General features: G+C 44.6%; 1 protein-coding gene across 2 annotated transcripts in view; it reads left to right on the forward strand.

The window, feature by feature from the left end:
• The window catches only part of HNRNPLL (heterogeneous nuclear ribonucleoprotein L like), a 94,269-nt gene that overhangs the window by 16,776 nt on the left and 60,440 nt on the right, over positions 1–17,053 (forward strand). The window lies entirely within an intron of this gene.

Below are 17,053 nucleotides of genomic sequence, written 5' to 3' on the forward strand. Positions count from 1 at the left end.
CCCCCCCCCTGTAACAGTGCCAGCCACAGATCCCCCCATAACAGTGTCTGTCATCCACAGTTCCCCCATAACAGTGTCTGTCATCCACAGTTCCCCCATAACAGTGTCCGTCATCCACAGTTGCCCCCATAACAGTGTCCGTCATCCACAGATCCCCCCATAACAGTGTCCGTCATCCACAGATCCCCCCCATAACAGTGTCCGTCATCCACAGATCCCCCCCATAACAGTGTCCGTCATCCACAGATCCCCCCCATAACAGTGTCCGTCATCCACAGATCCCCCCCATAACAGTGTCCGTCATCCACAGATCCCCCCCATAACAGTGTCCGTCATCCACAGATCCCCCCCATAACAGTGTCCGTCATCCACAGATCCCCCCCATAACAGTGTCCGTCATCCACAGATCCCCCCCATAACAGTGTCCGTCATCCACAGATCCCCAGTAATAGTGCCATCCACAGACCACCTAGTTCCAAACCCACAGCACACCTTTTGGTTAAAAATTTTTTTTTCTTATTTTCCTCCCCAAAAACCTAGGTGCGTCTTATACGGCGAAAAATACGGTATATATTCTAAGGCAGAGCTTCAGATGAAATGATGGGGGAGCTCCATAAGGGAGGTGAGGGACAAGAGAAGAAGTCTTGTAGGTGAGAGTGTGCAGAGGTGATGAAGGCCTCTTTACATGGGCCGACTTACAAAGTACTTGCTTGTCACAGGAAGTGAGAACTGCATTTATTTGTAGCAACCATCTCCTCTGTATGGGGGTTAGCAGTCGGGTACAGAACCATGGTTTGTCAGCAGCACATTCGTGTTTACATAGGACTGTCCAGAAACAGTGCATTGTGTTATATGCATGTCACTTGATAAACGAGCATTTGATCGTTCATCATGTAATCGGGGGCCATTTTTTGGAAACTAGCGTTTGTACTAATGTTTGTTCCCAATTAGGCGTGGGCGATATGGCCTAAAATCTATATTGCGATATAATTTTAAGCATGTGCGATATATCGCAATATATTGTTTTCTATATTGGGGGGGGTTAAACCTTTTTTTTTTTTTTTTACTTTTTATTTAACCCCTTAGGGACACAGCCTTTTTACACCTTAGGACCAGGCCATTTTTTGCAAATCTGACCAGTGTCACTTTAAGTGCTCATAACTTTAAAACGCTTTGACTTATCCAGGCCGTTCTGAGATTGTTTTTTCGTCACATATTGTACTTCATGACACTGGTGAAATGAAGTCAAAAAAATATTTTTTTTTGCACCAAAAAATACCTAATTTAACAAATTTTTGGAAAAATTAGCAAATTTCAAAGTTTCAGTTTCTCTACTTCTGTAATACATAGTAATACCCCCAAAAATTGTGATGACTTTACATTCCCCATATGTCTACTTTATGTTTGAATTGTTTTGGGAATGATATTTTATTTTTTGGGGATGTTATAAGGCTTAGAAGTTTAGAAGCAAATCTTGAAATTTTTCAGCAATTTACAAAAACGACATTTTTAGGGACCAGTTCAGGTCTGAAGTCACTTTGCGAGGCTTACATAATAGAAACCACCCAAAAATGACCCCATCTAAGAAACTACACCCCTCAAGGTATTCAAAACTGATTTTACATACGTTGTTAACCCTTTAGGTGTTGCACAAGAGTTATTGGCAAATGGGGATGAAATTTGAGAATTTCTTTTTTTTGTCAAATTTTTTATTTTAACCCATTTTTTCCACTAACAAAGCAAGGGTTAACAGCCAAACAAGACTGTATCTTTATTACCCTGACTCTGCCGTTTACAGAAACACCCAATATGTGGCCGTAAACTACTGTACGGCCACACAGCGGGGCGTAGAGTGAAAGGTGCGCCGTTTGGTTTTTGGAGGGCTGATTTTTATGGACTGGTTTATTTACACCATGTCCCATTTGAAGACCCCTGATGCACCCCTAGAGTAGAAACTCCCTAAAAGTGACCCCATCTAAGAAACTACACCCCTCAAGGTATTCAAAACTGATTTTACATTCGTCGTTAACCTTTTAGGTGTTGCGCAAGAGTTATTGGCAAATGGGGATGAAATTGGAAAATTTCATTTTTTTGTCTAATTTTCCATTTTAACCCATTTTTTCCACTAACAAATCAAGGGTTAACAGCCAAACAAGACTGTATCTTTATTACCCTGACTCTGCCGTTTACAGAAACACCCAATATGTGGCCGTAAACTACTGTACGGCCACACAGCGGGGCATAGAGTGAAAGGTGCGCCGTTTGGTTTTTGGAGGGCTGATTTTTATGGACTGGTTTATTTACACCATGTCCCATTTGAAGACCCCTGATGCACCCCTAGAGTAGAAACTCCCTAAAAGTGACCCCATCTAAGAAACTACACCCCTCAAGGTATTCAAAACTGATTTTACATTCGTCGTTAACCCTTTAGGTGTTGCGCAAGAGTTATTGGCAAATGGGGATGAAATTGGAAAATTTCATTTTTTTGCCTTATTTTCCATTTTAACCCATGTTTTCTACTAACAAAGCAAGGGTTAACAGCCAAACAAGACTGTATCTTTATTACCCTGACTCTGCCGTTTACAGAAATACCCAATATGTGGCCGTACACTACTGTACGGCCACACAGCGGGGCGTAGAGTGAAAGGTGCGCCGTTTGGTTTTTGGAGGGCTGATTTTTATGGACTGGTTTATTTACACCATGTCCCATTTGAAGACCCCTGATGCACCCCTAGAGTAGAAACTCCCTAAAAGTGACCCCATCTAAGAAACTACACCCCTCAAGGTATTCAAAACTGATTTTACATTCGTCGTTAACCCTTTAGGTGTTGCGCAAGAGTTATTGGCAAATGGGGATGAAATTTGCAAATTTCATTTTTTTGTCTAATTTTCCATTTTAACCCATTTTTTCCACTAACAAATCAAGGGTTAACAGCCAAACAAGACTGTATCTTTATTACCCTGACTCTGCCGTTTACAGAAACACCCAATATGTGGCCGTAAACTACTGTACGGCCACACAGCGGGGCATAGAGTGAAAGGTGCGCCGTTTGGTTTTTGGAGGGCTGATTTTTATGGACTGGTTTATTTACACCATGTCCCATTTGAAGACCCCTGATGCACCCCTAGAGTAGAAACTCCCTAAAAGTGACCCCATCTAAGAAACTACACCCCTCAAGGTATTCAAAACTGATTTTACATTCGTCGTTAACCCTTTAGGTGTTGCGCAAGAGTTATTGGCAAATGGGGATGAAATTGGAAAATTTCATTTTTTTGCCTTATTTTCCATTTTAACCCATGTTTTCTACTAACAAAGCAAGGGTTAACAGCCAAACAAGACTGTATCTTTATTACCCTGACTCTGCCGTTTACAGAAATACCCAATATGTGGCCGTACACTACTGTACGGCCACACAGCGGGGCGTAGAGTGAAAGGTGCGCCGTTTGGTTTTTGGAGGGCTGATTTTTATGGACCGGTTTATTTACACCGTGTCCTGTTTCAACCCCCCTGATGCACCCCTGGAGTCGAAACTCCCTAAAAGTGACCCCATTTTGGAAACTACGGGATAAGGTGGCATTTTTTGGGGGAGTATTTTTAGGGTAAATATAATTTTTGGTTGCTCTATATTACATTTTTGTGAGGTAAGGTTACCAAAAATTGAAATTCTGATATTTCATCTCCATTTGCCATTAACTGTTGAGGAACACCTAAAGGGTTAATAAAGTTTGTATAATCATTTTTGAATACCTTGAGGGGTGTAGTTTCTTAGATGGGGTCAATTTTAGGGAGTTTTTACTCTAGGGGGGCATCAGGGGGGCTTCAAAAGGGATATGGTGTCAATAAAAAAGGCCATCAAAATCGGCCTTCCAGAAACCATGTCGGTCCTTTCCTTTTGCAGCCTCCCTTTTACGGATACAGCAGTTTACGACCACAAATGTGGCGTTTCTGTAAACTGCAGTATCAGGGTAATAAATTTTAACTTTTGTTTGGTTGTTAACCCTTGTTTTCTTACCGGAAAAAACGGACTGAAATGGAAAAGTGCCAAAAATAGCGGTTTTGGCACCGTTTTTTTGTTTTTTTTTTAACCGTGTTAATCTGGGTAGTTAGGTCATGGGATATTGTTATAGAGGAGATTCTTACGGACGCGGCAATATCTAATAAGTCTACTTTTTTTTACAATTATTTAGGTTTTTGACTATATTATCTTTTTTGATACAACTTTTTTTTTTGGGTATCTCTAAAGTCTAAGTGTAATTTTTTTAATTTTCTTTTAGCCAATTATCTTATGTGGGGGCTCATTTTTTGCGGGATGAGCGGACGGTTTTATTGGCACTATTTTGGGGGCTATATGACTTTTTGATCGCTTGCTATGAAACTTTTTGTTATGTAAGGTGACAAAAAAAAAATTTTTGCACCTATTTTTTTTTTTTTTTTTTTACTGTGTTAATCTGGGGGGTTGGGTCATGGGGTATTTTTATAGAGGAGATTCTTACGGACGTGGCGATACCTAATAAGTCAACTTTTTTTTTACAATAATTTAGGTTTTAGACTATATTATCCTTTTTGATTCCCTAAAAAAAAATTTGTATCTCTAAAGTCTAAGAGTCATTTTCAATTTTTTTTTTTATCTGATTATCTTATGTGGGGGCTCATTTTTTGCGGGATGAGATGACGGTTGTATTGGCACTAATTTGGGGGCTATATGACTTTTTGATCGCTTGCTTTTTATTATGTAAGGTGACAAAAAAAAACTTTTTTTGCACCTTTTTTTTTTTTCTGGACCGTGTTAGGCTACTTTCACACTAGCGTTCGGGCGGATCCGTTCAGAACGGATCCGCCCATAATAATGCAGACGGAGGCTCCGTTCAGTACGGATCCGTCTGCATTATTTTAGCAAAAAAAAGCTAAGTGTGAAAATAGCCTAGTACGGATCCGTCCAGACTTTCAATGTAAAGTCAATGGGGGACGGATCCGCTTGAAGATTGAGCCACATTGTGGCATCTTCAAACGGATCCGTCCCCATTGACTTACATTGAAAGTCTGGACGGATCCGTACGGATCCGCACGCCTCCGCACGGCCAGGCGGACACCCGAACGCTGCAAGCAGCGTTCAGCTGTCCGCCTGTCCGTGCGGAGGCGAGCGGAGCGGAGGCTGAACGCCGCCAGACTGATGCAGTCTGAGCGGATCCGCCTCCATTCAGACTGCATCAGGGCTGGACGGCTGCGTTCGGGTCCGCTCGTGAGCTCCTTCAAACGGAGCTCACGAACGGAATACCGAACGCTAGTGTGAAAGCAGCCTTAATCTGGGGGGTTAGGTCATGGGGCATTTTTATAGAGGAGATTATTACAGACGCGGCAATACCTATGTCTACTTTTAATAAATTATTTTAGTTTTTTTGGGTGTCTCAAGTCTGAGAACCATTTTTTTTTTTTTATCCCATGTCAGTCCTAAATTGGGATATAAATTTAGTACTCCATGGAAGTGTGATACTCCCTGAAGCAACCGTCAATGCAGAGGCCCGGATGATCGGGGCATGTGTCGCACTGAGTAGTCGTGTCCTTCCGTATCCCCCTCCTGCGACACACTCTGCACTTTTTTTGGGTTCGTCCCTTCTTTCCAGTATGGGGGACCACACCTGGAAAGTGTTGGCCAGGGACGATCCGGGCGCCTACAGTTCCCGAGGTACTCCGGCCTGCTCTTTCCCGGTCCGAAAAGATCAGGGCCTTGAGGACTGCCTCATAGAACTGGAGGAATGTCCCTGTGCTGCCAGCGCTTCGGGATAGTACAAAAGAGTTGTACATGGCAACCTGCACCAAGTAGACCGCAACTTTTTTGTACCATGCCCGGGTTTTGCGCATGGCGTTATATGGCTTGAGGACTTGATCCGAGAGATCAACTCCTCCCATATACCGATTGTAGGCGACGATACAATCGGGCTTGAGGACCGTTGCCGCGGTACCTCGCACAGGGACAGGGGTGATGCCGTTACCATGAATTGTGGACAGCATAAGGACATCCCTCTTGTCCTTATACCTGACCAGCAACAGGTTTCCAGTGGTAAGGGCACGGGTCTCACCCCTGGGGATGGGTACCTGGAGGGGGTGGGCAGGGAGGCCGCGTTGATTTTTCCGCACGGTCCCACAAGCGGACGTGGATCTGGCGGCAAGGGACTGGAACAAGGGGATACTGGTATAAAAGTTATCCACGTACAAGTGGTAACCCTTATCCAGCAGTGGGTACATAAGGTCCCACACGAGTTTCCCGGTAACACCCAGAGTGGGGGGACATTCTGGTGGTTGAATCCGGGAATCTCGCCCCTCGTACACACGAAATTTGTAAGTGTACCCTGAGGTACTCTCACAAATTTTGTATAGCTTCACGCCATACCTCGCCCGCTTGGAAGGCACATACTGGCGGAAAATGAGTCTCCCCTTGAATGCAATGAGAGACTCATCAACCACGACCTCCCTTCCAGGTACATAGGCCTCCATGAATTTGGCCCCAAAGTGATCGATGACCGGCCGTATCTTGTACAGACGGTCATGGGCAGGATCACCTCGGGGTGGACATGCTGCATTATCGGAATAATGCAGACATTTCCTGATGGCCTCAAACCGGGAGCGTGTCATAACCGTACTGTAAAGTGGGGTCTGATATAGGACGTCCCCACTCCAGTACAGCCTGGCACTGGGTTTCTTGACCAGGCCCATATGCAGCACGAGGCCCCAAAATGTCCTCATTTCGGCTGCACTGACCGGCGTCCAGCCACCGGGCCTGGCCAAAAAGGAGCCCGGGTGTTGAGCGACGAACTGTTGGGCGTACAGATTCGTCTGCTCCACCATCAGATTTACCAGTGAGTCACTGAAAAAATGACAAAAAAAGTCATATTCAGTGTAGCCCACTGTGGAAATCTGGATTCCTGATTGGCCTACAAAATCAGGAATCACGGGCTCGTATCGCTCTGGGCTACACCAGACAAGTTCACCGGCAGGGTGCTCCGGTGGATTTAACTGGTGGGCCGGGAAACCAGTACGAGCCCCAGAGCTGCTCGTACTAGTGTGGGCCACAGGGTCCCTAACATGGCGGTCCCCTTGCTCCTCCTGGCGGCGTCTCCGCCGCCTTGGGGGCTCATCATCATCGCTAGATGATGAGGAGGATGCGGATGACAACAGGAATGTGGGGTCATCCTCATCCTCACTGGGACTCTCGGACTCGGAGGCAAGCTGGGCGTATGCCTCCTCGGCCGAGAACGTCCGGCGGGCCATAGGGGAGTGTGTGTCTGCGTGTATATGTGCGTGTGTGTAACTCTTTATTTGGTGTGCGTGTGTGAGGGGGCACGGGTGTTCACGAACTCACCCTAAAACTAACAGAAAAAAATAAATAAAACTAACTAAAAAAAAGGGCAAAAAAGTGAGGAAAAAAAATTCAAAACTGCTGATCAACCGTCCGAAGTTGATCAGCGGTGGGGTGTGCGATGCGCTTACAGTGGCCGGACGCTAAGTGCCGGTCACAGTCAGCGAACTCAAAAAAAAAAAAAAAAAAAAAAAAAGCACCCCAAAAAAGGTGGGGGGGGGGGGGGGCGCAAGTGGCAGGGGGAGGGGGGCAAGTGGCAGCACCCCTGGGGGGTCTAGGGTCACACAGCTGTGCTGTGGACCCCAGACACCCTAACTAGGGTGATGCAATAAAAAGTAAAAAAAAACTAACTTTCCCTTTTTTTTCCCTGCCTATCCCAAACTTTCCCTAGCTGTCCCTATGTACCTGATGGGGTGCTGGGGCACAGATCGGGTCCTGGGGGCACAGATCAGGGGTGCTGGCAGCGATGGTGGACACAAGCAGGCAGCTCCTCTCTCCTCCGGCGCTGGAACACAAAAGGAGGAGGAGAGGGGCGCCTGCCTCTTTTGAATCTGCCGCCGCACCGCCCCCTGACCAATCAGAAAGCGATCCTGAGTGGTGATGTCACCATCACCACTCAGGATCGCTGGATGGTGATTGGTGGAGTGAAATCACACCACCATCACCATCCTGTTCCGGGTTATCGGGTCTTCAGAGACCCGAATAACCCGGAAACGCAGAAAACCGCCGGTCTGAATTGACCTGCGGTTTTTTGCGATCGCATACATGGGGGGGTCACCGGACCCCCCGACGCATTTGCCCCAAGTGCCTGCTCAATGATTTGAGCAGGCACGGGGTTCCGATCGCCGCCGGCCGCGCGGCGGTGATTGAAAATGCACAGGGCGTACATGTACGCCCTGTGTCCTTAAGTACCAGGGCACAAGGGCGTACCTGTACGCCCTGTGTCCTTAAGGGGTTAATAACTATTAGCCTCCTTAAGGACTAGAACCCTTGTCATATTCACCCTAGCTCTATTAGGGTGAATAGGACTTTACACTCTCCCTGTTGCCCTGTGCTTTGTGCACACAACAGCAGGGAGCTGACCATGGCAGCCAGCCTCTCATGTGCCCCCCAGCCTCTGACCCGCCCCCCAGCCCCTGATTCCAGCCTCTCCCTCTTATCAGCCCCCTCTGGTAACTCAAACCCTCCCCAGTATTAATCATTGGTGGCAGTGGCCACAGGGTCCCCAATTGGCCCGTGTGCAGGCACCTTAACCACTCCAGGACCGCCGTACGCAGGATTGCGTCCTGCCGGCGGCCCTGCTCTTCTGGGTGGACGCATATACGCGTCCTCCCGCGAGAGCCGAGATCTCCTGTGAACGCGCGCACACAGGCGCGCGCGCGCTCACAGGAACAGAAGGTAAGAGAGTGGATTTCCAGCCTGCCAGCGGCGATCGCTCGCTGGCAGGCTGGAGATGTGATTTTTTTTAACCCCTAACAGGTATATTAGACGCTGTTTTGATAACAGCATCTAATATACCTGCTACCTGGTCCTCTGGTGGTCTCTTTTGTTTGGATCGACCACCAGAGGACTCAGGCAGCTCACTAAAGTAGCACCAAACACCACTACACTACACTACACTACACCCCCCCCCCCCCCCGTCACTTATTAACCCTTTATGAACCACTGATCACCCCATGCAAAAAAGTGTCACACATCTGGTATCGCCGTTCTCAGGAGAAGTTGGGGAATGTGTTTTGGGGTGTCATTTTACATATACCCATGCTGGGTGAGAGAAATATCTTGGTCAAATGCCAACTTTGTATAAAAAAAATTGGAAAAGTTGTCTTTTGCCAAGATATTTCTCTCACCCAGCATGGTTATATGTAAAATGACACCCCAAAACACATTCCCCAACTTCTTCTGAGTACGGCGATACCAGATGTGTGACACTTTTTTGCAGCCAAGGTGGGCAAAGGGGCACATATTCCAAAGTGCATCTTTCGGATTTCGCAGGCCATTTTTTACACATTTTGATTGCAAAGTACTTCTCACACATTTGGGCCCCTAGAATGCCAGGGCAGTATAACTACCCCCACAAGTGACCCCATTTTGGAAAGAAGACACCCCAAGGTATTCCGTGAGGGGCATGGCGAGTTCCTAGAATTTTTTATTTTTTGTCGCAAGTTAGTGGAATATGAGACTTTGTAAGAAAAAAAAAAATATCATTTTCCGCTAACTTGTGACAAAAAATAAAAAGTTCTATGAACTCACTATGCCCATCAGCGAATACCTTAGGGTGTCTACATTCCGAAATGGGGTCATTTGTGGGGTTTTTCTACTGTTTGGGGATTGTAGAACCTCAGGAAACATGACAGGTGCTGAGAAAGTCAGAGCTGCTTCAAAAAGCGGAAATTCACATTTTTGTACCATAGTTTGTAAACGCTATAACTTTTACCCAAACCATTATTTTTTTGCCCAAACATTTTTTTTTATCAAAGACATGTAGAACAATAAATTTAGCGAAAAATTTATATATGGATGTCGTTTTTTTTGCAAAATTTTACAGCTGAAAGTGAAAAATTTCATTTTTTTGCAAAAAAAACGTTAAATTTCGATTAATAACAAAAAAAAGTAAAAATGTCAGCAGCAATGAAATACCACCAAATGCTCTATTAGTGAGAAGAAAAGGAGGTAAAATTCATTTGGGTGGTAAGTTGCATGACCGAGCGATAAACGGTGAAAGTAGTGTAGTGTAAAAAGTGGCCTAGTCATGAAGGGGGTTTCAGCTAGCGGGGTTGAAGTGGTTAAAGAGGTTGTCCCACATAGGGTTGTCACGATACCAAAATTTTGATTCGATTTCGATACCATAAAAAAAGTATTGCGATACTCGATACCACGCGAAAAAAATAAAACACCAAAAAATCTGCGTACATTCCGCATTTTATGGAACGTCTGGCTCATAATCGAACAGTCCTATCCTATTTTTGGGGGGGACAAGGTGACTAAAAAACCACATAGGAGATAGTTTTAACTTTTCGGATGTGGCGATATGTAATATGTTTATTTATTGTTTATATATTTTAAATGTAAAATTGGGAAACGGGCCGATTTACACCTAATATTTAGGTGGCTTTTTTCAACTTTTTATTTATTTTTTTACTTTTTTTTAAATAAATATTTTCCTCCTTAGGGGCTAGAACCTGGGATCTTTTAATCCCTTGTCCTATTCACCCTAAAAGCTCTATTAGGGTGAATAGGACTTCACACTGTCCCTGCTGCTCGGTGCTTTGTGCTCACTGCAGCAGGGAGCTTACCATGGCAGCCAGGGCTTCAGTAGTGTCCTGGCTGCCATGGTAACCGATTACACTGTTAGGGCTCCGATCAGAACTGCCACTGCACCACCAATGAGGAGGAGGGGAGGGGATCCTGTGGCCACTGCCACCAATGATTATAATACTGGGGGGGGGCGCACTGCACCACCAATGTTTTTAACACTGGGGGACGCACTGCGCCACCAATGAAAGTAACTAACGTTTGAGGTTGGGTGCCGGCTATGTGATTCTGCCACCGGCACCCGCCTCCTGTATCTGTATTAAGCGTTAGTTATTTTCATTGGTGGAGCAGTGTGCCCCTCCCTCCCCTCTCTCCTCTCATTGGTGGAAGCGGCACAAGGGGGAGGGAGAGACTGCTTCCTTCTCCCCTGTGCTGCTGAGGAAACATGGCGCAGTAGTGCAGCCTATTATCGGTAAAATGCAAATCCTGGTATCGAATCGATACCGGTACAAAAGTATCGACTGGGTATTGATAATTCGATACCTGGTGCAACCCTAGTAGGTACACACCATTCCTGCAGAGCACAGCCTGCCGAACGTCATTGGATCCAGCCTAGCCAGGTACTGCTATTCACCCCCCGACCCCGTAATGAGTGCCGGGTTTCAGACAGACAAAAATTGGTGCATGCAATCGGTGCATCAGTTAGATGCTATCCTAAGCAGTCAAAGCAGCAAGACAAAAATAAAAATTAAAACAAAAACATACCAATAAAGTTTACAGAATGAAATAAAAATAAATTGTATGTGTTTCATTATGGACAATAGAAAAAGTACAAGTAATTGATGTTGCCACATTTGTATCAACACAACTATAAAAATAACAACGTAAAGTGTCACTAAACTTTCAAAAAAATGTTGATCTCACATAGCAACATATAAAAAGGTTTTGATCGGTGATGTTCTGAGTGCTTAAACCCCGACCAATCGCTGGAATGAGAAGAGGGAACGCTCACATAGGCGCTCAACAGAAACTCTATGGGGGAGATTTATCAAGACCAGTGCTTTCTGTGCTTGATATCCCCTGCGCCACCGGAGGAGGCACCTAATTTATGACAAGATTATAGATTAAGAGCATTCTCCTGCAGTCCGTGCTCCTACACAGAAATCTTCGACAGCTCAGAGCTGCTGTGTATTTCTGGCTTCATTTGCACCATAAAACTGGTGTAAATTAAAGGGAACCTGTCACCTGGATTTTGGGTATAGAGCTAAGGACATGGGTTGCTAGATGGCCGCTAGCACATCCGCAATACCCAGTCCCCATAGCTCTCTGTGCTTTTATTGTGTAAAAAACCCAGATTTGATACATATGCAAATTAACATAAAAGAGTCATATCTTACTTGTGTGACCAGAGAAGAGTCATATTTTCAAGCTCTGACTCATCTCAGGTTAATTTGCATATGTATCAAATCGGTTTTTATACACAAAAGCACACAGAGCTATGGGGACTGGGTATTGCGGATGTGCTAGCGGCCATCTAGCAATCCATGTCCTCAGCTCTATACACAAAATCCAGGTGACAGGTTCCCTTTAAGGTAAATGTGTTGGGCGGCTGGCCATGCCCCCTCTCTTGCCATGTCCCTTTAGGGAAAGTAGTGAGGGCGGTGTAAAATGAAAGAGATGCGACAATTTTTTAAAAAGTCGCAAACACATAGGATACGACTTTTTAGGGAAATGATAAATCTCCCCCTATGAGTTCTTCTGGAGTCCATCTCCTGCAGTGAGTGCTTCTCTCTCCTCGTTCCAGTGACTGGTGAGGGTCTCAGCACTCTTAGGCCTCTTTCACACGGGCGTTGCAGGAACACGCATGATTTCTCTGCGCGAGTGTAAAACATTGTAATGCATTTTGCACTCGCATGAGAAAAATTGCGCATGTTTGGTACCTGAACTTCTTCACAGTTCGGGCTTGGGATCGGTGTTCTGTAGATTGTATTATTTTCCCTTATAACATAGTTATAAGGGAAAATAATAGCATTCTGAATACAGAATGCATAGTAAAATAGCACTGGAGGGGTTAAAAAAAATAAAAAAATTTTTTACTCGACTTGATCGCGTAGCCGGCATCTCCTTCTGTCTTCATCTTAGCTCTGTGCAGCAACAGGACCTGTGGTGACGTCACTCTGGTCATCACATTGTCCATCACATGATCTTTTACCATGGTGATGGATCATGTGATGACCGGAGTGACGTCACCACAGGTCCTGTTGCTGCACAGAGCTAAGATGAAGACAGAAGGAGATGCCGGGCTTCGCGATCAAGTGGATTAAGGTGAGTTAAATTTTTTTATTTTTTAACCCCTCCAGCGCTATTGTTCTATGCATTCTGTATTCAGAATGCTATTATTTTCCCTTATAACCATGTTATAAGGGAAAATAATAATGATTGGGTCTCCATCCTGATCGTCTCCTAGCAACCGTGCGTGAAAATCGCACCGCATCCGCACTTGCTTGCGGATGCTTGCGATTTTCACGCAACCCTATTCATTTCTATAGGGCCTGCGTTACGTGAAAAGCGCAGAATATAGAGCATGCTGCGATTTTCACGAGTGAAAATCACCGCTCATGTGAACAGCCCCATAGAAGTGAATAGGTCGGTATTCAGTGCGGGTGCAATGTGTTCAACTCGCGCATCGCATCCTTGCGGAATACCCGCCCGTGTGAAAGGGGCCTTATACAATTATAAAATAATTATAAAAAGGTAACCCCCATACTACACTTCTGGCTTTTACGAGGTATTACTGCAAGCAGCAAACGTGGCAAGCCAGTTGTTACCAGTGTTTGGAAGTAAATGACCAGGATACAGCAGCGCTACGTGTCGAGGATGAAGTTCAGATTGTAGATTTAGTTTGTTCTTTATATTTGCAGAGCACTTAATATTGTTGGCATCTCAATCAAAGCTACAGATTCCAGCTTTCTAGCACTCAGAGACGATCGTTATGTAAAGACGCTGTCTCCGGGAATACCTATGTGTAACTCATTTTATCTAAATGTAATTAAAGAAGAGAAAAAATATATTTGCTGTGAAATTGTTCAAACATGTATAGCATGTAATGTCTGTAGTTGGCTGTGATGGGAAAAAACACCCCTTTAACTATTAGTTGATTTTATATCTGGTAATACATTCACTTACGGTACATAAGTACTTTCCCTCGGTGACGTTCTAGTTCAGAGCCAAATTTAAACTCCAGATCAGGGAATTGAATGACAAGCCATTTGCTAATTTATTTGGCTTGCATCTGAAGCAAACCCTCAACAAGCATAGGGCAAGCATTTTCATCTCATGTTTTTGGCAGTCTGTACTCTGTCTCACAGGCACTGTCACAATTTGCTCACACGGAAACCCCCAACACCACTGTGCTATAAACAATTTTTAACGCTAAAGTTTATTTTCATTAATTACTATAGCTCCCATTCCTACTTTTTTTTTTATTTACCTTATTTGCAGTTTTCTCTTATGTCCCATGATGGAATCCTACTTTCTGATTTGAAGTCCCACTACAGTAAATGCAGAGGAAGAAGTGCATGTGCAGTGTGCTATTTAATATACAGTAGTAGTGGTGCCATACCAAGCTCATTACATGACTACAGTACAGAAGACCAAGCTCATTACATGACTATAGTACAGAAGACCAAGCTCATTACATGACTATAGTACAGAAGACCAAGCTCGTTACATGACTATAGTACAGAAGACCAAGCTCATTACATGACTACAGTACAGAAGACCAAGCTCATTACATGACTACAGTACAGAAGACCAAGCTCATTACATGACTATAGTACAGAAGACCAAGCTCGTTACATGACTATAGTACAGAAGACCAAGCTCATTACATGACTATAGTACAGAAGACCAAGCTCGTTACATGACTACAGTACAGAAGACCAAGCTCATTACATGACTATAGTACAGAAGACCAAGCTCATTACATGACTATAGTACAGAAGACCAAGCTCATTACATGACTACAGTACAGAAGACCAAGCTCATTACATGACTACAGTACAGAAGACCAAGCTCGTTACATGACTATAGTACAGAAGACCAAGCTCGTTACATGACTATAGTACAGAAGACCAAGCTCGTTACATGACTACAGTACAGAAGACCAAGCTCATTACATGACTATAGTACAGAAGACCAAGCTCATTACATGACTATAGTACAGAAGACCAAGCTCGTTACATGACTACAGTACAGAAGACCAAGCTCATTACATGACTATAGTACAGAAGACCAAGCTCATTACATGACTACAGCACAGAAGACCAAGCTCATTACATGAATACAGCACCAGAACCGAGCTCATTACATGAATACAGCACCAGAACCGAGCTCATTACATGACTACAGCACCAGAACCGAGCTCATTACATGAATACAGCACCAGAACCGAGCTCATTACATGACTACAGCACCAGAACCGAGCTCATTACATGACTACAGCACCAGAACTGAGCTCATTACATGACTACAGCACCAGAACCGAGCTCATTACATGAATACAGCACCAGAACCGAGCTCATTACATGACTACAGTACAGAAGACCAAGCTCATTACATAAATAAGGCACCAGAACCAAGCTCATTACATGACTACAGTACCAGAACCGAGCTCATTACATAAATACAGTACAGAAGACCAAGCTCATTACATAAATACAGCACCAGAACCAAGATCATTGCATAAATACAGCACCAGAACCGAGCTCATTACATAAATACAGTACAGAAGACCAAGCTCATTACATAAATACAGCACCAGAACCGAGCTCATTACATAAATACAGCACCAGAACCGAGCTCATTACATAAATACAGCACCAGAACCGAGCTCATTACATAAATACAGCACCAGAACCGAGCTCATTACATAAATACAGCACCAGAACCGAGCTCATTACATGACTACAGCACCAGAACCAAGCTCATTACATGACTACAGTACAGAAGACCAAGCTCATTACATGACTACAGCACCAGAACCGAGCTCATTACATGACTACAGCACCAGAACCGAGCTCATTACATGACTACAGAACCAGAACTGAGCTCATTACATGACTACAGCACCAGAACCGAGCTCATTACATGACTACAGCACCAGAACCGAGCTCATTACATGACTACAGCACCAGAACCGAGCTCATTACATGACTACAGAACCAGAACCGAGCTCATTACATAAATACAGCACCAGAACCGAGCTCATTACATGAATACAGTACAGAAGACCAAGCTCATTACGTGAATACAGCACCAGAACCAAGATCATTACATGACTACAGCACCAGAACCGAGCTCATTACATGACTACAGCACCAGAACCGAGCTCATTACATAAATACAGCACCAGAACCAAGCTCATTACTTGAATACAGTACAGAAGACCAAGCTCATTACATGACTACAGCACCAGAACCGAGCTCATTACATGACTACAGCACCAGAACCGAGCTCATTACATAAATACAGCACCAGAACCAAGCTCATTACATGACTACAGTACAGAAGACCAAGCTCATTACATGACTACAGCACCAGAACCGAGCTCATTACATGACTACAGAACCAGAACCGAGCTCATTACATAAATACAGCACCAGAACCAAGCTCATTACATGAATACAGTACAGAAGACCAAGCTCATTACATGACTACAGCACCAGAACCGAGCTCATTACATGACTACAGCACCAGAATCTAGCACTGTACAGTGAGAAACTACAGCTCCCAGTATGTCCTGAATAGGTGTAGCAGTATGCTGGGAGTTGTTTCACAAAAGAGAATGCTGTCACCCATCATCACGCTGTAGACCATATGAGTGACTACAGCGCTGACCAGACAGTCAGTGGCAGAATAATCATTTACGTTTAGTGACTTACAGGTGACGTCTCCTCTAGAGTTCTTCTCTTTCCATTCAATTCAGGCCATTAAAGTTGTCTTCTCCAGACCACGTTTCATCTCTGCAGAGTTTGCTGCCCACACATCCAGTAATGCCCTCCTTCAGCCCCGCATGCGCAAGGACATGGCATGTAAGTGCCTGTGTGGTCTTCTTTCCCTGTGCTGGCAGCATGGGCGGGATTACGGTGCTTCTGGGCAGTGACGTCAGGGCTGGAAGGAGGGCATTATTGGATGTGGGGCATTGCTGGGCTCCAGGAGAAGGGGTTCAGCTGGGCTTCAACGGCGATAGGGACAGCCCCTTGGGCTCCTTAGGAAGGTAATTAGCATATGAATACAACCGATTGATGGCAGAAACACAAGTATATTTAAAACTTGATGAAGGAGACCTAACTGCACATATGAACATCTCTATAGGCATAATCCTGGTGACCGAATCCCTATAAATTTAGCATTTGATTGCATTTCTTGTTGTTTTGTTGGTT

This window comes from Bufo gargarizans, chromosome 4 (genome assembly GCF_014858855.1).
Source record: "Bufo gargarizans isolate SCDJY-AF-19 chromosome 4, ASM1485885v1, whole genome shotgun sequence".
Taxonomy (NCBI): Eukaryota; Metazoa; Chordata; class Amphibia; order Anura; family Bufonidae; genus Bufo; species Bufo gargarizans.